The sequence below is a fragment of the Pristis pectinata genome, chromosome 7 (assembly GCF_009764475.1).
Source record: "Pristis pectinata isolate sPriPec2 chromosome 7, sPriPec2.1.pri, whole genome shotgun sequence".
In the NCBI taxonomy this organism is placed as follows: domain Eukaryota; kingdom Metazoa; phylum Chordata; class Chondrichthyes; order Rhinopristiformes; family Pristidae; genus Pristis; species Pristis pectinata.
In genome coordinates, this window is record NC_067411.1 from 64,495,867 (window position 1) to 64,515,559 (window position 19,693).

The window sequence follows — 19,693 nt, forward strand, 5'->3', positions numbered from 1 at the left end:
TACAGGTACCCTCCAGGTTATGAACATTCAACTTATGGACAGCCCATACATACAATCGAGTGTTTGGGAGACTGGCAGGATGAATTTGCCGACCATTGTGGGGCATCTTCTGCTATGTAGGAACTCAGTTCATGGCAGTATCATTGTATTTTGCAATAGAAATCTGAATGGTTGAGTTAAACACACTAGTTTAACTACACTTTGTCCTTGGTTAACTGATGTTTTTATTTAAATATATTGTTGGGCTGCTGCATTTCCAACATGAATTGTTTGGGCTATGAACAGTTCTCTTGAACGTAACCTTATTGTAACCTTGGGAAGACCTGTAAAGGGGAAGCTTAATAAATATACTTACATGCAAGGAATGATCAGGTAGTGGGATTCTTTGTCAAATTGATGATAATTAGTGCAGTATTGGTTACAACATTCAAAGAAGTCCTTGATCATCAACGGGCGAGGAGGGGGATCAACGAGAGAGGGGGCAGGGCGGGCAGAGGGAGGCAACGGTGAGGGGGCAACGAGCGAGGAGGGGCAGGACGGGCAGAGGGAGGCAACGGGAGAAGGGGGCAACGGATGAGAGGAGGGGCAGGATGGGCAGAAGGGGGCCACGGGCAAGGGTGGGCAACGGGCGAGGTGGGGGATCAACGGGAGAGGGGGGCAGGGCAGGCAGAGGGGGCAATGGGTGAGGTGAGGGGAGCAACGGGCAAGAGGATGGGCAGAGGGGGGCAACGGGTGAGGGGAGGCAATGGGTGAGAGGAGGGGCAGATATATGGATATGAAAGGAACAGAGAGATATGGGACAGATGCAGGAAAATGGGATCAGGGTAGCCAGGCATCTCAGTTGACATGGATGAGTCAGGCCAAAGACTCCGTTTCTGTGTTGTATGACTCAAAGAAAGCTTGAAGCCAAATGCGAATAGAAATAAAATAGAAATAACCAATAGTCACTCCATTCTCGTGTATACTTGGTTTAACTGTTCCTCCCCTTTGACCTTTGTTCAGATATTTGCCCCTGTTTTTATCAGGTTAATATTTTGCTGTCCAAGCCCAAGTAATTGTGTTTACGTGCATTTCTAATAATATCAGTTCTGAGCATTAGTCTAATCAGTTCTGAGCACTAATCTAAATTAGAATAATACCAATGCAATTGCATCTTTTGTTTGACACAGACTCTTAGGTTGCCTGAATATGCCAGCTCTTCCCCCATGCACCAATTTAACTCGCCTTCAAATGTGTGTGCAGAATTATGGAACGTTTCTGTTGTTTGGACAAACAGTTTCAAAGGTGGGAACATCAGTGACAAGAGGACTATAACTGGCAGTAAAAAAAAGGACAAGCATAATTTTTTATACAATGAGTTGTTATAATCTGGAATATACAACCTGCAAAGTTGCTGAACACGGATTTAGTTACAAGTTTCAAGAGGGAACTGAATATATATCTTGTACTTGAACTGAAAAGTTTTGCAGGACTGCAGGGAAAGAGCAGGAGTATTGAACCAATATTTTTAAAAATCTAAGCACGAGTACTTTGGGCCAAGTTGCCTCCTTTCAGCTCAAGGTATTAAATGATGCAACTCTCCTTTAGTACTCAGGCATCAACAATTGTGCACTGGCATAAATATTGGGAATGAGTGACTACTCTGATTTACTGCCCATTAATGTTACCAGAACAAAATGCATGTCTATATATGCCCTTTACTTTGTATTCAGCATGCAAACCACAGGAAGGAAGACCTGAGAATGATAATTTATCTCTTTAAATTATTTACAGCTGACTGTTTTTGCAAACTTAGGCATTGCATGAAGTGATGTTAATTTTTTAATTTTTTTCCTTTTTATTACAGATTAGAATCTGAATAAGGATTGAGCAACAACCTTCTCTTGTTTGGCCCCGACTACCTGCATCCCCTTCCATTGCTTGGCCCCAATTACCCCTTCCCTTCCATTACTTGGCCCTGTCTACCTGCTCCACTTCCTCTGCTCAGCCCTGTCTACCTGCTCCACTTCCTCTGCTCACCTCTGACTATCTTCTCCACTTCCACTGCTCAGCAATGTTTTCTTGTTCCCATTTCTCTACTTGGCCCCAGTTACCTGTCCCAGTTCCTTTGGCTAGCCCTGATCACCTGCTACCTTACTTTCATTGGCTGACCACCTTCTCCACTTCCTGTGGTTACTTACAAACATATTAATTAATTGTAGGCCATTCAGCCCTTGAAGCCTTGCCTTCCATTTAGTAAAATCATGGCTGATTTGATAGTAACCTCAACTCCAGTTTCTGATAAAACCCCAGTGTAACCTTTTACGCCTTTGCTTACCAAGTATCTACCTGCCTCTGCCTCGGAAGTATTCAAAGTCTCTATTTCCACTACCCTTTTGAGGAAGGGAGTTCCAAAGACATGAGCATGAGGTTTTTTTTGCCTCATCTGTCTTAAGTGGGTGGTCCCTTATTTTTAAACAGTGACTCTAGTTCTAGATTCTCGCTCTAGATTCTTGTTAAGACCCCACTGGATCTTTTATGTTTCATTGAGAACTTCTCACTCATCAGAACTCCAGAAGGTACAAGCCTAACCTGACCAACTTTTCCCCATAAGACAACTCACAGATTCCAAGTATAAGTCTAGTAAATTTCTCTAAACGGTTTCCACAGCATTAACATCTTTGCTTAAATAAGGAGACTAATACCACACAACCGACATCCTGATGCAATCTCACCAATACTCTATGGAACTGAAACATGACACTCACTACTTTTGTATTCAATTCTCCTTGCAATAAATTTTACTTTTTACAATGACCATTGATACAGCACCTTATCAAATGTCTTCTAGAAATCTTGGAATAATACATTCACCAGATCTCTTTTGTACACAAATATGTTATTTCTTCCAAGAACTGTTAAAAGTGGTGAAAGAAGACCCTGCTGACTTTACTTGACTACCTTGATTTTTTCTAATTGTCCTGCTCTTGTGTATAATAATAGCTTCTGACATTTTCCCTATCCAGTTAGGCTAACTTCCCTATTGTTTCCTGTTTTCTGAATAAATGAAGTATATTAATTATTTTTCAAACTCATGGAACTTCCCTGAATCTTGGGAATTTTGGAAAATTAACACGAATGCATCAACTATTTTGCAAACTGCTTCTTTTAAAACCACTGGCTTCTTGCCCCATTTCCCTGGCTACCCCTTGACCCTTGCCCCCTCTCTCTGGCTTTCCCTGGCTGCCCTGACCCCCTGCCCCCTTTCCCTGGCTATCCCCTGCTCCCTTTCCCTTACTGCCCCTTGACTCCTTTCCCTGGCAGACCCTAAGCCCCTGCACTCTGGCTGCCCCTGACCCCCTGCCCCCTTTCCTTGGCTGGCCCCACCTTGCTGGTCCTGCCCCCTCCCCATTGTTCATCCTCCCCCCAACCTCTTGATGGTCCTGCCCACCCCCTTTGCCCATCCTGCCCTCCCTCCACCTCCTCCTCCCCCTTCCCCGTCCTGCTCCCTCCCCCTGCCCATCCTGTGCCCCCTGCCCACCCTGCCTCCCCTTGCCCATCCTGCACCCTCACCCATCCTGCCCCCTTGCCTGTCCTGCCAGCCCTTTGCCCATCCTGCATCCCTCGTCCGGTGCCCCCTCTCCCGTTGCCCCTCTGCCCGCCCTGCCCCCTTTCCTGTTGACCCCCACCTCGCCCGTTGCCCACCCTCACCCGTTGCCCCCTTCTGCCCATCCTGCCCCTCCCCTCACCCGTTGCCCCCCTCTGCTCATCCTCTCACCAGTTGCCCCCTCCTCGCCCATTGCTCCCCTCACCTCGCCCGCTGCCCCCTCTCCCGTTGCCCCTTCTGCCCCTCCTCTCACCCGTTGCCTCCCCTTACCCGTTGCCCCCTTCTGCCCATCCTGCTCCTCTCGCCCGTTACCCCCTCCTCGCCCATTGACCCCCCTCGCTCGTTGCTCCCCTCACCTCGCCCGTTGATCCCCTCTGCCCGCCCTGCCCCCTCTCTCGTTGATCCCCCACCTCGCCCGTTGACCCCCCCTCGACCATTGTCCACCCTTGCCGGAGGCCCCCTTCTGCCCATCCTGCCCCTCCTCTCACCCGTTGCCCCTTTTCCCGTTGCCTCCCTCTGCCCGTCCTGCCCCTCCTCTTGCCTGTTGCCCCCCTCGCCCGTTGCTCCCCTTGCCCGCTGCCCCCCTCGCCCGTTGCCCCCTCACCTCACCTGTTGCCCCCTTCTGCCCGCCCTGCCCCCACTCTCGTTGATCCCCCACCTCGCCCGTTGACCCCCCTCGCTCGTTGCTCCCCTCACCTCGCCCGTTGCCCCCTCGCCCCTCACATCACCTGTTGCCCCCCTCTGCCCGCCCTGCCCCCTCTCTCGTTGATCCCCCCCTCGCCCGTTGCACCCCCCCTCCCGCCGAAGCGCCCTCCCTCCCGCAGACAGCTCGCTCGCTGCGTCAATCTGATGACGCGGCGGATCCGCTTCCTGCCATCAAGCGCGGTTGCAGCGCTGGCTTGAGTTATAGCAACTGTTGCCTTGTGAATAAAGCGCCGTAGTCCTGGCGACTGTTACCCACCAACAACTGCTCACAACAACAGCAACCGAGGTGAATATTATTAGTATTATTATATATCTGTAGCTACTGAGAGCCTCTTGCACCCTGCAGCACCGTCAGCTGGTCTCTCCGGCTTCAGCTCTGTGTCTTTTACCGTCTTCTCCCCTTTTCTTACATCCTAGAAATGGTGGATCTGAATAATAAGCTGTTAATATTTAAACTGTAGTGCGTGGTCCGCTCTTTCCTCCAATCTCTCCTCCACCCCTGGGGGTTTGCAATATATTATTTTCAGGTTGCTGCAGCTGCTGTTACTGCTTATTAGTGGATTTTACTTGCGTTCATCGGGGCGGAGAAAAATAATTTGAGGTTTAAAAAAATATATACTAATTAGCTTTTTCAAATATGCATTTATTTCACCTCTCGGTTTAAGGCCTTGTTTGGCTTTCAACCGATGTTTGTTTTTCCATTTTTAATAATTATCCCTATCTATTTTACAGGTTGTTGCTTATGATTATCTCTTCCTTCAACCCCCCCCCCCACCCCCTTATAGTATTTACCCAAAGGTGTGTATGTATTTAAATGTTGCGAGTGTGTGCGCTTAAAATGTTTGTTTTCATAAACGATACTAGTTTCTTTTTGGAGCAGATGATTATTCATTCAGTTCTGTATGCTCGTGCAAGGTTGGAATGGTTGTTGGTTGGTCTCTTTTACTTCCCCCACCCCCACTGCTTTACGTTTTGTGTGGTTTGTTGGTTATGTTTTTCTGGATTGATGTTTTCTGTATGCTTTGTTTGAACGATGTTTGATTAAAGAATTAATAAACGTTGTGTTCATGGCTGTTTAGATCTGGTGAGTGTGGATGATGAGGTCTTTGCCCCTCCAGGCCTTGTGGCAACATTTGATGGTGTCGGATCTCCTTGGGATGGGTTTTCTGTCTCTGCTGGTTCGCTTTAGTGGTCGTGGGATTTTTATTTTGAGGGGGCGGGGCATATCTCAAATTTTATTTTAAAATTAAAAATCATGCAAAATGGCGGTGAATAAAATGATTTCATTGGTATGATCATATTACATTGTTTTAAAATTGTTGATTTGATCAGCGTAGGTTTTGCCCACTTTTAGAACAATATAGTTGTACGTGAGATTTGAGAAGATTTTTATTATTTAAAAAATTGCTATTTGCTTTCCATCGAAAAATAATACTGTTTGAGGTATCATTGAACTTTGGGTACTGTATGCAGATCAGTTGAATGATGGCTTTCTTCAGCAAGAGAGGATAGGATTGATTTTATTTGTTTTATGTGTTTTTCGACAACAGATTGCTGTCGGTTGTCCATTATTTATGGGCCTGGAGCAGAGAGGATTAAGATTTATTTATTTACGGGTACTTCGGTGTTTAACTTTTAATAATTGGTTTTTGATTCTTTGTGATTTAGAAGGAGGAGGAAAAGATTTACTACAACTTAAATATTCCAAAATATGGGTATTTAATTACTTATACTTCCATTGATCAGTAATAAAATCATTTTAACATCGAGCAATATTTACTTAAACCGATATGCTTGTGAATTTGTAGCGACTTGTAACGAAACATAAGCATCTTTTTTGTTTGTTAATTGTTATGTTCTCGAGTGTTAGTTTCTTTCAAGTAATGTTTGTTTTAAAGGTTGTGGTTTGTGTTTTGTGCAAGCTTACGTGTCGGTTGGGAAAAAAAATAGACTCACCAAGTGGGAATAAACGGTAGTGTTATTTGTGGTGGAATCCATGAAGTATTTATATGTGTATTTTCGTTTATTTTCCAATATATTTATATTTAATTCATTAATGTGTTTAATTACTACAACTATCTTTGAGTTCAGGTGTTTAAGACACTTATTTCTACATAGAGGGAGGGCAAGATCATTGGTTAGTTGAATCTTATTAAGCTGAATCTCGATTGACTAGTCAGAGGTGTACTTGATGTGTATAAGTGCTACCACTGTATGTATAGCATTATGGCCTTTAAACTACATCGTATAAAATGGCCTGTTTTTGGCCTGAATTATATTTTGCACAAAATTGGTGAAGAAACATTAATTACAGGTAGGTGTACAATGTAAGATACAATAGCATGTGGAAGAAAAAAACATTATTTTGACATTTATGTGACTGATACAGTAAGTACTCACAGAAGCAATAAACTTAGAGGTGCATGCTTATTGTGTTTATTGGAGAATAATACAAGAAAAAAATAACCACTGCTTCCATTTTATGCAGCACTCATAGCAGAATGTCCTAAGGCACTTCACATGATCGTGATCAATTGAAACAGACCTACCTAAGAGGATATTAGAATGATGACGAAAGGCTTGTCACAGAAGGATTTTTAAAGCAAGTGTTAAAGGATTTATGCAGAAGTAGGAAGGTTTAGGAAGCTGTCAGTTATCGAATAATTCAATTTGGGGGATGCTCAGGAGGCTAGAATTGGGGGAGCACAGAAATCTGAGGCTTCTGGACCTGAAGGAGATGAGACAAAAGGAGATCTTAGAGTCATACACCATGGAAACAAGCTCTTTGGTCTAGCAACTTGGTGCCTATCATCAAGTACCATCCACAATAATTCCTTTTTTAATTTTCCCCATAAACTCCTTCCATATTTCACGATTCTGGCGCAATTTACTGTGGCCAATTAACTGATGAACCCTCATGTCTTTGTGATGCAAGAGGAAACCCATTTGGTTCGTGGGGAGAACATGCAAACTCCACACACAGCAGTGGTGGACAGGATTGAACTTGGGTTGCTGAATCTGTGAGGCAGCAGCTCTACCAGCTGTGCTGCCCTGAAGGGTTTGAAAACAAGAACTTCAGAATTTGAGGCAATGCTTGATCAAGGGCAATAGATGAATGCGACGTGGTGTGATTTTTTGATGGTTGAAGTTAGAGTAGAATGATGGAAATTAGCATGGAAAGTATTGAAGTAGTCAAATCTGGAAGTAAAGACATAGGTGAAGGTTTCGGTTGCAGATGAGCTGATGCAAGATCAGTTTCCTGCTATATTATGGAAGTGGAAATAAGTGGCCTTAGTTTGGGACAGTTATGAGATCTGAAACTTAACACTGGGTTAAATGCCACAGAGTTTCATTTAGTTGCCAGGGAAAGGAGTGCAGGTAGAGTCTGAGGAATGGAGCTTCAGTCTGTTGGTTGCTCATGCAGTTCTGGAATTTGGACGATAGTCTGGAAATTTGGAGTGTGGAGGGGACAAAAGCATTAGCTGATATCATCATGTGGAAACCGAAACTGTATTTTTAGATGATGTTGCTGAAGGAATCTTGTGTAGATGAGAAATAGGGATCTTTGCAGAGCATCAAGCATATTGGTGCAAGTGTGGAGAAAGAATCAATTATTGGCAATTGTTTGTAGGTCAGACAGTGGCAATGGAAGAAGAAAGGGAGTTAATATTTCATATAATTGACCTTCCAATTTTGAGGAAAATCCTGACTGATAATGACTGGATGGAGCCAGGCAAGTGCTGTTCCATACAGCTGACGATGGTAGAGAGGTGTTGAAAGAGGATGTTGTGGTTATTGATGTCAAACATTGCAGACAAGTTGAGAACAAGGAGGGAAAGATTACGCAATGGATAATTAGTGACTTTGATCAGAGCTGGTGTGATTTGACAGCAAGGATAATGGCCTACGTTAAGGAATTCTGGTGAAGAGTTGAAGGTAATATGGGCACAAATCTGGGAGGTGACAAAATGTTTTATAAATAAAAGGGAGGTTTGAGCAGTGATGCTGGTAGACTTGAAGGAGAGGACAGTTCGGAGAGAGGGAGGCCCATTAACTATAATGGCTAATGTGGGGGTCAGGAAATGAACTTCTATGGTTATTAGTTTAATGGGAGTAGATTCGGAGAGCAGACCATAGATAGATAGCAGGCAAAATAAGTTCCTAAAGAGAATTTGGAGAACAGTAGTAACTTGAGAACATGGGGGACATTAGAAGTTTGATATAATGGGCTCAAAAAAGAAAATTGCAAGAAAGAGCAGTTGGTTACATTCTTAATGATGAAGTCAACAAGCTTTTCACTCTTGTAGGAGGAGAAAGTGAAAACTGGATGCTAAGATGACCACAGGAAAGTACCATTATAGATAATCCTGAAGTAGTGAGCAGATTTGCAGTTGAGACACAGCCTCTAAGTGCTTTAACTGGCCTGGCTATACCTGATGCTAAATTGGGCACCACAGCTGTTCAGGTCTTTGCCTTTGGACTCAATGGAGTAGATCTGAGGATTAGCCAGGGTGAGAATAATGGGGAGAGAGAGAATAAAATATCTAAAGCATTATTTGCAGAAATAGTGTACAATTTTTTTTGCTTGTGATTGGCATAGTCTTCACTGTTTTAACTTTACTCTAAGGATCTGTTTTTGCAAACATGTCATTATTAAAGAAGAAACTGTAGAAAGAAAGTGCATCATCCTGGTACATGCAAGTTCTAATTAAATTATGAAGTGTTTTAATAATCTATATTTTAATTTAAAAAAACCTTGGATTTTACTTGGTAAGTTGTAAAAGTAGAAGAAGATGCACTTAAATTATGAATGTATACTAAGAATAAATTACCAGAAAAAAAGTCACTCTGTAATACTACTTGGAATGCCCTTGATTCATCATCAAAAGTTACTCCCATTACTAGTGACAGACTTGCAATAATTTTTCACTCTAGTGTTGTCAAGTTCAAAATAAAAATTATATCAGCCACTTTGCTTATTGAATATGGACTTTTCACTTTTAGTGGATTGCATGATGGCAGAAATTCTTTCTTGGCCATCAACAAATGCTTTCCGAGTCTGCTGTGCATTTCCAAAGGAAACATTGAATATGAACATTAAAGTTTACAGTGAAGTGTTAGTTGGTTTGAAATAGTGTGTGCAGGAGATCAACGAAGGTTCTGTATTTATATGCAATATTTATCAAGTGGAAATTTTTGCTAAAATTATGAAATGTATTATGCAAAACTTAATTCAACAGCAGAGCTGTGAAAATACATTTATACTGATTAACTTGGTAGATGAAAATACTGAAGCTATGGACTGGATCTTTACCCTGGAGGTATGTGTAGTTTCAAGTTTGTGTGTTAAAGCTAACAAAACTGCAAGAGCATTGGAAACTGGCTCTAAGCCATTGCCTTCGACTTTTAATTCAAGCACACAAGATTGCTTGCAGTACTTCAGGATGGTGGGTTACCTTTCAGCATATGACAGCTGCTCAACTGGAATGATACTTCATCAAATTTTTAAACTGAACATCACATTCACAGGTTTCCTGGTCTTCCAGAAACTTGCCACTGATAGCAGTGTGAGAACACTATGGCAGATGAAGGGGCTGACTGAAATGCAATAAAGATTTATTCTAGTCAGAATGAGTGAGTTCTTAGATTTGTGTCTATGACTTTCCATAAGTCCATCTTATCAGCCACTTATCACACAAGATAATTCACATACCACTGGATCCAGAGGGATAGACATGAATTGGAAGTACTTCCATTCCGTCAGTGTGCAGTTTGCGTGTGATCACAAAAGAGTATTGCAGCTGTGCAGTAGGTTCATAGAGCTTTGCCATTTTACTCTTATCAGTTACAGTCCAATATTCCTGTGTTCTTTTAGATTTGCAAGTAGACTTGATGTAGGTGTCAGGGGACCATGTATATCCGTCAAACTTGACCAATGAACCTGAGTAAATAAGGCTGCCCAAGTGACTGCGTATTCTGTGATAGAGTCCTGGGGGGAAATGGAGGCCAAAATTAAAAACATGGCTGATACGTAAACCACCGGTAATTTCTGGTCATCATGTCCAGCAAGGAGAAAGTCATCTTTTAACAGATGTCTTCTGTCACAGGACAAGAGAATTGGAATTTCCTAAAATGCAATTGTCATTAGCAATATGAATATGCTTCTGACACACAAGAGATTCTGCAGATGCTGGAATCTGGAGCAACACACACAAAAAGCTGGAGGAACTGAGCAGGTCAGGCAGCATCTATGGAGGGAACTAAACAGTCGACATTTAGGGTCGAGACCGTTCATCAGGACTGGAAAGGAAGAGGGCAGAAGCCAGAATAAGAAGGTCGGGGGAGGAGTACATGCAGGCAGGTGATAGGTGAGTCCAGGTGAGAGGGCAAAGGTAGGAGGGTGGGGGGAGATGCAAGAAGCTGAGAGGTGATGGGTAGAAGAGGCAAAGGGCTGAATAATAAAACAAATATGCAGTCTTATGAAGAGATATTTTCTGTAAATCTCTGCTCTTTACTTACCGGTTCTGTGCAGTGTACCCCCTGTGGCATCTCCAGAAGTAAAGGCATGTTTCTCAGATATGTGCTCTAACTACTGAACTCTGCTTAGCTGAACACCACAGGCTCCACTGAATTTAAACATTCACTAAGCAACATGTTCCATTGATAACTGCTTCTGCTGCATCGATTAGAATTGCAATATGGAGACTTTGGCTTTACCATAGAACAGTACAGCACAATACAGGGCCTTCGGCCCACCATGTTGTGCCGACCTTTAAACCACACCTAAGACTATCTAACACCTTCCTCCCACATATCTCCCTATTTTAAATTCCTCCATCCTTACACTGAGGGAGCAAAACATTTTATTCCCCTTTTATTCCCTCTCATTTCAGCACTCAGTGGGTTGATGTGCTTTAAATTACCTAGGAATAATAAGACAATGAAGGTAGAATTCCTGGCTAATATGAAACTGTGTAGCTCAGACATAACTGCAGAAGAAAGATATGGCTTTTACTTAATTATAAGAGGATGAAATGTGTGGCAGCTGAAAATCCATCCATTGTTTTGCATTTTTTGTTCCTTATTTTGGGTTTGAAGAAAGTAATTGATCTCCCACACTTTACTATTGTTTAGTTTTAATTTTCAAACAATATTCCTATTATTGATATCATGCTTCCATTGTAGATTAATTTAATTATGATATTAAATACACCAGTGTGTTTCATACTTGAGTGTTCAGATTCAAAGACTGTGTTTCTATACTGGCCCAGAAACATAAACACTTTATCGTCATATGCTCAAATGGAGGAGTAAGGAAAGCCTGAGAACATTTCACTACACTCAGACCTTTGGAAAATTATAACTTGAATTAGAAGAAAGTGCACAGTATTATTATCTTAACACATTTAGCAAGTAAAAAGATGTTCCTTCTAATCTATAAAGATAACAAGAAGACTGAGTATTGGTCCTGAAACCAAAAATTAGAGCCTTGCTAAGAATGGGGAAAATGGCCAAATGACATTTCACACTTCTCCAAAAGAAGTGTTAGAGCTTCTTGTTTGAATCCTGAATTGAGCAATGGTAGTTTTATGACTTCAATTTAGACTTTGAATTGGTAAAGCCAAACTTGATCAAGTGTGGGAGTGTTTGTAATGTGATTGTAGCATAGTATGATTATATAGTACCTCGTATAACTACAGACAGAGTCTCTCCAGATCAATTAAGTTGCTCACTACAAATAAGATCCCATAGTTTTTCTTGTGTCTCCCCTCCACATAGAAAATTGTTAAGGGTTTAACTGTAAAAGCTTTAATTGTGGTTATTCAACCTTAGACTTCAAAAAAGTTAGGTGTCCATTATTCAAAAGAGCATGTATAAATTCAATTATAGAGGTCTCCTTGATGGACAGAATCAACTTTTCTCCTTCCATCCTCAATTAATTATAATGTTCTTACTTCCATTGGTATAAATGTCCTGAAGTAATGTATTCATAAACTAAGTCTTGTACAGTTGTGAAAAAAAGCACTGCATTCAATCAGCTTGTCTTTTCATGATTTGGTATTATCCTTATTACAAGCAAAATTCAATTTATTGAATCCATTTTATCTGTTAATAAACTATAATCATTTGTTCACGGCATAAATTCTGTGAAATTAACTTGTTCATTGGTATAAATTCTAAGCATTAATCTCAATTTTTACATTTAAACAATGCAAAGGTAAATCATAATGTTCATTCCATCTGAAGTGCAGCCTTGGAATTGACACATTACTAGTTGAAGCACTAATTGTTGTCTCCTTGACAATGCAAACAGGAGTGTAAGCAAGCTGTTTTGAACTCTCCATTGAGATTTCTAATAGTGCCTGCTGCTTTCAGAGTTAACCTAGAATCTAGATGAGAATGATGATTTTTCTTTACTAATGAAGATTAGAAGGTTTTTGATTTGTACATTTTTCAAACTATTATTGTTCTGGATTGCCATTCTATAATTTGTACAAATTGCTTCTAAACTGTGGAAGTTGCCTGTTAACCAATTTCATGGTATCAAAGTTTGCCTTCTCTATAAATTTTGACTATGTTCAGAATGAATAATATTATACAGAAAACAGCATCTTTCCTCGTATGCAGAACAAAATGGGGAAATGGAGGAGGTAAAATACTAGAATCTATTATTGAGGAAGTGGTAACAGGGAACTTAGAAATAATAATAGGTTTGGGCAAAGACAAACATTTATGAATGGGAAATCATATTTGACAAATCTGTCCTAACAGTAGATAAAGACGAAAATTTCAGAAGGCTTTCAAAAAGGTGGCACACAAGGTGATAAAGTAAAATTAGAATAAAAGGGATTGAGGATTGGTTCATGGGCAGAAAACAAGAATAGGAATAATAGGGTTATTTTCAGGATGGAAAACTATAACCACTTGAGTACTGTAAGGATGGGTGCTGGGACCCCACTCTTTACAATCCGTATCAGTGATTTGGATGAGGGGACCAAGTGAAATGCATGTAAAACAATAAAAGAAAGAAAACACTGGAAACACTCAGCATGTTAGGCAGTATCTATAGAAAATGAAACAGGATTAATGCTTTGGATCAAAGGCGTTTCATCGGTTTTGATGTTCCAGTTTTCATGAAGGGTCTGTGATCTGAAACATTACCACTGTTTCTCTTTCCACAGATGCTGCCTGACTTACTCAATGCTTCCAGCATTTTCTGTTTTTTGTTTCAAATTTCCAGTATTGACAATCTTATTTTCATATAATATATGCAGGTTTGCTGATGGTACAAAGCTGAGTTAATGTGGGTTGTAAGGATAAAGCTGAGAGGCTTTAGGTGGAGGTAAACAGGCTAAGTAAATGAGCAACACGTTGTGGATGGAATGTAATGTTCCAATGTGTGAGGTAGGAAGAGTTAGAAAAGCAGAATATTTTTGTTAAGTGATAATAAATTGAAAGATACTGGTGTTCAGGACACTTGAGTTCTCTGTTCCAGAAACACTAAATGTAAACATGCAGATACAGCAACTAAATAAAAATACAAATGGTATATTAGTCTTCATTGCAAAAGTATAAAGGTAAAAACATCTTACTGTGATTATATCAGGCTGTGGTGAGCCCATACCTGGAATACTATGTATAAGCTCTGGAATTCTTACCTTAGGAAGGATTGAGGGTTTGCAGTGAGGGTTCACTGGATAGATTCTTGAGATGGGTTCATCCTAGGAGGAGGATTAAGAAGACTGTGTCTATACTCTCAAGCAGAGAAGAATGAGATGTGATTGAGAATGAGATGTCATTGAAACAGGATTTGGCAGAATAAATGCAGAGATGCTGTTTTCCCTACCTGGGTTGCCCAGAACCAAGGGGTCACTGTCGCAAAATAGGGGAGCAGCCATTTAGACAGAGCTGAGAAAAAAAAATCTGCACCCAGAATCTTCAGAGTTCCTTACCAGGGGACTATGAAGGCTTAGTTGTGTACAATGCAAGGCAGAGAGTAATAAAATTTTAGATATTTAGGGAATCGAGTGGTTGCGGGTTAGTGCAGGAATGTGATGCTGAGATAAAAGATCAGCTATGATCTTATAGTCATAGAGCTATACTGCATGGAAACAGCCTCTTTAGCCCAGTTAGTCCATGCTGATCAAGGTGCCTACCTGAGCCAGTCAGGCAAGAAGGGCTGAATGGCCTACTACTATTTCTTGTGTTATCACTAAGAATTACATTGTGAGTAATTTATTGCTTATAGTACATGTTGGTTGATGATGATGTGATGAGTCTGAAGTTGCTTTGCATGCGTACATTGGTATGCTTGTGTTCTGAGGAGTACATATTATAGTTGGAATTTATCAGAAAATGATTCATAGTTATTGTAAATTAAGAATTTATCTTAATCTATGGCTTACATTAGCAAAGGCAGCTATTAACTTTTATCAATAGTAAACACTAAATCTTCCTGTCTAAAGAGAAGTGTAAATAAATAAGACACTCCACTGTCATGGTCACATCAAATTCCATCTGCTACAAATTAGATACTGCAATCTTAATTTGTTTCTACTGATGCACAGCTAATTGGACCTTAAAGAAATAATTAACTTTTATTATGTTCAAATAAAAAATAGAAAATGCTGGAAATATTTAGCATGTCAGGTAGCATCTGTGGAAAGAAACGGTTAATGTTACAGGTTGATGACCTTTCATCAGAACTGGAAAAGTGAGAAACAAGTGTGTTTTAAATTGCAGAGAAGGGACAGGATGGAGAGAACAGAGAATATCTGTGATAGGGTGGAGACCATGATTGTCCAGGTCACACAACTGTTGTTGATGCCATCCAAGAGAGGGTAATGAATGCATGATAACCACATCTGTCTGGAGAAATGGAATTCTGCAAAAACTCAGCAGATGAGGTAGCAACTGGAGGATGAAAAATATTGAGTTAATATTAGTGGCTGTTTCTGACACAAACAGGGTTAGTTATCTGAAATTGTTGAATTCAATGTTAAATCCTAAGGCTGTGGGGTCCTACACAGGAGATAAGGTGCTGTTCCTCAAGCTTCATTGCAACTTTGTAGAAGGCCAGAGCTCAAGAAGTCTGAGTTGGAGTGTGATAGATAATTACAGGGAAGACCATGTTGTTAGAAGCGACTGTAATACACTTCACCTGTTTGGGTCCCTTAATAGGAAGAATGGAAAAGGTAAAAGGGAGGTATCGCATTTCTTGAGGTTACACGGGAAAGTGTGAGAAAGGCACTTATTGGTGGAGATCAAGGAATGATCCGGGATGTTGAGGAGGGAATGGTCCCCTCAGAATTCTTCTTCTTTCTTCTTCTTAAAACAAGTTTGCTTTCTCATTTTTCCAGTTCTAATGAAAGGTCATTGACTAAAAATGTTAAATGTTTCTCTCTGCTCATGCTGTCTGACCTGCTGAGTGTCTGTAGCATTTTCCGTTTTTATTGCAGATTTCCTACATCTGTCATTTTTTGATTTTATAATGCAGCTTTTGTATCCTCTGAACATCATAAAGCACATCCTTTTTGAGGAGCAAATATTGTTTTTTTTTCCAGCAAACTTTGTTAAAATAGCAAATTCTTTTATTAGATAAATGACCAGTTAATCTTTTATAATTTTTTTTAGATGTTAAATGTTATTTGAAAAACTCACTGCTTTCAAATAGGGCCATGGAATCTTGTCCATCCACTTGAGCAGATGGATGGACCATAAGTTTAACCTCTTGTATGTAAATAAAAAGGTGCATCCTCTGGTAGTGCAGCATCCACTACTATACAGAAGTGTCAGCCTAAATTATGTGCTGAAGCCCAGAAGTTTTAGACTCAATTGAGAATGCAACTGAACTGGCATTTGTTCATACTGCTTTCACTTGAGGCTTTACAAATATTATTGCTCATAGAGGTAATAGGGGTTTAAGCACTTCACATCACATTGAATACAAAAGTGTTAGAGCTAAGTTACTGTAGAAAAGAAAGATGAATGCTTTATAAACTTGTAACAATTGTTTTGGAATTACTGATTAATAAATATTTTTAAACAAAAACGTATTGTGCTTTTAAGTTCCAAGAGTGCTATCAGACAGAATTGGAATTAGATGATTATTGTCACGTGTACTGAGATACACTGAAAAGCTTTCATTTGAGTGCCATCCAGTCAAATTATTTCATACACAAATATATCCAGGCAGTAAAAAGGAAAAACAGAATTCAGAATATAGTGTTTCAGTTACAGAGAAAGTGCAGTGCAGGTGGACAAGTAAAGTGCGAGGACCACACAACAAGGTAGATTGGGAGGTTAAGGGTTCATTTAGCGTATAAGAGGCCTGTTCAAGAGCCTGATAAAAGTGGGATAGAAGCTGACCTTGAGCCTAGTGGTATGTGGTCTCAAGCTTTTGTATCTTCTGCCCAACAGGAGGGGGGAGAAGAGAGAATGACCAGGGTGGGAGGAATCCTTGATTACGTTGGCTACTTTCCCTTGGCAGTGGGAAGTGTAGACTGAGTCAATGGATGGGAAGCTGGTTTGCGTAATGGACTGGGCTGCATTCACAACTCTGCAATTTCCTGTGGTCTTGGGCAGAGCAGTTGCCATATCAAGCTGTGATGCATCCAGATAGGATGCTTTCTACGGTGCATCTGTAAAAATTGGAACATGCTGAATTTACTTAGCCTTCTGAGGAAGTAGAGGTGTTGGTGTTCTTTCTTGGCTGTAGCGTCCACGTGGCTGGATTATTGGGAATCATTGTTGAGAACTTGAAGTTCTCAACCGTCTCCACAACAATGCTATTGATACAGATGGGTGTGTACTCTGACCCACTTTCTGAAGTTCAAGCTTAGTGCAGGACGAAGCCTCGTGCAATAACAGCTTCCATATATACATAGTTTTTCTGATGCTGCAAAATCATCCCAAGGAAATTCACAAGAGTATTGTCAAACAAAAGAATGATGTCGAGTTATATTCAGAGATATTAGGATAGATGAACAATCAGAGTTTTTGGTGAATATCTTAAGGCTCGAGAGTGTCAAAGTTTAGGGAGGAAATTCTATGGAATCTTGGCAACTGAAAGCACAGGTACCAGTGGTGGAGAATTAAGATATGAGAATTATAATTCTAGAGGGGATAGAGATGGGGAGAAAAGAGATCAGAGATGAATTTGGAAACAAGGATGAAAGTTTTAAAATGAGTTTGTTATAATTCGGCAAGCATCGTTTTCAGATCACTTGGACTTGCTGCAAATTACAAATATGAACAGCAGAGTTTAGGAAGAGTGGAACAAGGGAGGCTAGCCAGAACTGCATTAGAACAGTCAAATCTGGAGTGATGCAGGCATGGATAGGAGTTTCAGTAGCAGATGATCTTGGTAGGGCCAGTATCAGGCAGTTACAGACATGGAAATAGATTTGGAGACTAAATGGCAAAACTTAACCATAAGTGAAATGTAAATAGAAGTTGTGAACATTCTGGTTCAGTTCCAAGGACTTGTTAGGGAGATGGATGGAGTTGGTGCCTAGGAAATGGAACTTGTGATAGGAACCAAAAGGCGACAACGTTGGTCTTCCTAATGTTTAGCTGCACGAAATTTCTGCCTAACTGATACCAAGTCAGGCAACCAGTCTAACAGAGAAAGAGGAGGAGTAAGAAGGGCAGGGGAAGCTGGATATCATCAGTTGGTAACTAGAGACATGTTTTCAGATGATGTTGTCAAAGGACAACATGTAGATGAGAAATTGAGGGTCCTAAGGAATGATCCTTGGGGAAAGTGGTAGGTGTGGAGGAGGGGGTATTAACTGCCTCCTGCCAAAACAGGAGTGGAGATAATTATTGATGATTTTCTGGCTATGACTGGATAAATAAGAATGGAACCAAATGAGTGGAGCCATTAGGAACTTAAGAAATAAGATCAGGAGTGGGCCATACTGCTGGTAATGGCTCATTCCTGATGATGGTGACTTGATTTTTGACCTTGCCTCTACTTTCTTGCTGTATTTTCCTGTTATCTAAAAATCTATCTACTTCAGCTTAATGGTTCAGTATCTACACTGTCTGGGGTATAGGGTTCCAAAGATTCAGTTTCATCTCAGTCTTGGTATCAAAATAATGGGTTGATCATCTATGTCCCTGACTATGGAAGCATCCACTCAGCATGTACTCCATAAAGCCCCTCAGAATCATGTTTCAGTAAGATCACATTGTATTTGACTAATCTTCGGAGAGTAGGCCTACTTATCCCCTGAATTTTTGCATAGCTTCTACATAGTTATTTCCTTCATTAAATAAAGAAATAAAAACTCTCTAATACTCCATATCCGATCTTATCAAAGTTTTTCGGGATTGTCACAGGACTTCCTACCCTTGTGCTCTCATTCTACCTTGCAATTAAAGTCACATTCCATATGCAGCCTTAATTATGTGCTACACCTTTTTTTTGTTCTGCTTGTACAAAGATCACCCAGATGTCTGAACATCAACATTTATTAGTTTCTCATTTAAAGGATACTCTGTTTTTCTATTCCTCCCATCAAAGTGTATAACCTCACATTTCCCCTCATTATACTACGTGCCACAGCTTTTGACTGCTTGCTTTTCGCAGGCATTTTGTATCCTACTAGTTACTTCCTTTCCTATCAATTTTGGTATTATCAGCAAACTTGGATGGATAAGTAACACTCTGTCCCTTCATTTGCCATTATTGTAGATAGAAAATAGTTGAGGCATCAACACTGATCTCGGAGGTACCCCACCAGTCCAGCATTAAAGATAAATAAAAAGGCAGAGCACCTTTACTCATACTGATATTTTATTTTAAATTAGTTGCATTTTGAAAGAAATAAAGCCTGAACTATGTTGCTGAGAGTAAACTTCCAAGGATCAATTACAGAGCACCAAATTTAATGTTCACTGCTATTTTGCTAAAGTCCATGTTTATCCCCATGATTGTTAAAATATATTATAGTCTATTATTGCAGTTGCTCTGCAATTTGAGTGCCAATCAGATATAGTTGGAAAATTTTGTAGAGATTTAGACATTAAGGGATTTGCTGGTGTTAGGGACATTGCATGCATTGGGTACCATATGCTCCAATCTACTTGGTGTATCAGTGGGCTAACATGTGGCAAATAACATGCCAGGAAGGTGCCAGGTGATGACATTCAAGTGTAGCAAGGGAATAATCATTTTCTGGAGTTGTATTGAAATTTTCTGTGTTTTTAAATCACGTTCATTGATGTATTCTGTATATTTATGATGTTGCATTGATAACTGGAAGATTTCTCCAGTGCTTGAGCATTTTTTGTATGATGCACATGAATGATTATAGATTCAATTAACTTTATATAATACTTGGTGTAAAAAAAAGTTGGTGTTGAGTTGAGCTATTTGCTTAGACTCAGTTGAAT

The 19,693-nt window shown here is 40.4% G+C and overlaps 1 protein-coding gene across 5 annotated transcripts in view; it reads left to right on the forward strand.

The window, feature by feature from the left end:
• The first annotated feature begins 4,467 nt into the window (after positions 1–4,467).
• The window catches only part of LOC127572774 (transcription factor RFX3-like), a 217,567-nt gene continuing 202,341 nt past the window's right edge, over positions 4,468–19,693 (forward strand). For 3 of the 5 annotated variants that reach the window (XM_052020384.1, XM_052020387.1, XM_052020388.1), the window contains exon 1: positions 4,468–4,577. The gene's annotated coding sequence lies outside the window, so the exon portion shown is untranslated. The remainder of the gene's footprint in view (positions 4,578–19,693) is intronic. The other 2 variants (XM_052020385.1, XM_052020386.1) reach the window with 2 other exon arrangements.